Source organism: Lynx canadensis, chromosome B2 (assembly GCF_007474595.2).
Source record: "Lynx canadensis isolate LIC74 chromosome B2, mLynCan4.pri.v2, whole genome shotgun sequence".
Taxonomy (NCBI): Eukaryota; Metazoa; Chordata; class Mammalia; order Carnivora; family Felidae; genus Lynx; species Lynx canadensis.
Window position 1 is genome coordinate 132,544,955 of NC_044307.1, and position 1,325 is coordinate 132,546,279.

The following is a 1,325-nucleotide window of genomic DNA, read 5'->3' on the forward strand; positions in this document are numbered from 1 at the left end:
TGAGAAAAAGAGAGAAAGAGAGCAAATTGGTGAGAGGCAGAGAGAAAGGGAGAGAGAGAATCCCAAGCAGGCTCTGCACTGTCAGCATAGAGCCTGATGTGGGGCTCCACCTCATAACCTTGAGATCATGACCTGAGCTGATATCAAGAGTTGGACGCTTAACCAACTGAGCCACCTGTTCTTTCTTTAAAGTAGTCCCCCCTGCCCCAAGAAGATAACTGTGATTTTAGCTGCAGTAACAAGCCATTTCTTGTGTCTAAAGGACACAGTGATTACAGTTGTCAGAGTAATTTTCTTGAAGTTTTCAGGTAGAAAATGTTGATCAAGGCCTTAAAACTTACAGTGGCAAAAGATGGCATTGGAACGGTAGTTTGATGACAGGTATTTATCATGGCAGCAATGAGATTCATGCAAAATTTTCATTGAAAACGAGTCCCTTGGCATTCAAAGAAAGCCCTGGGCTGCTTATTTCCATAAAATACTTTTCATGCAACTATATGCAGAAGATTTTGAGTTAGGCATACTAGGTATTCTAAACCTAATTTAGAAAGACTGTAATATCAAATATTTGCAGTCTGTTATACTTGAGAAGCTTTTTATGATATACTTTGCTTTCTCCATCATAAACGTACTGTTTCTATTCTCTGTCTGTCTTTCCCTTCTTTCTTTCCCTTATCTCAGTTCTCTTCTTCCCCTTTGTTTCTAAATCCTTTTAAAAAATACCCTGCCCTCTTTTCTTCCTACATATTTTATTTTATTCTTGACTTATCTACTTGTAGGTTTGTTCCACCAAAATGTTCTACCACATTGACTTCAGAGAAGTCACTGGAACCGAAAAGCTTACAAGTAGACCTTACTACATGCAAGGCAGGAATAAAATCCATGAGAGAAGGGGTCATACCTCCCATAATTGGTATTATAGTCCAACATCACATTCTGCATTGAAGTAGTAGATATAGTTGCTGAATGAATAAATTAACAATAATTCTAATACATGATAGAGACTTCCATCACATCTAGGAAAATGAAAGCTTCTTACCCTGGCTGTACTGAGAACTGATGAAGGTTCTTTTGTCCAAGCGCTCACCAACTGTCTCCCTAGCAAACTGTGCTGATCTCATTACATGGGCATGCTCATGATTAAATGTTAGTGCTTCTAGAGAGCTCTTTCCCTCCCATCTCTTTTCTTTGCTCATTCCTATTTAACTCATCCATCAGACTCTAGTTTAGACAGTTTCTTTCCATACAACTCAAATATAGTATAAGTGTCTGATCTTAGAAAACACTGAATTTTTCCAATCACCATGCTTATCATACTGTTTTAA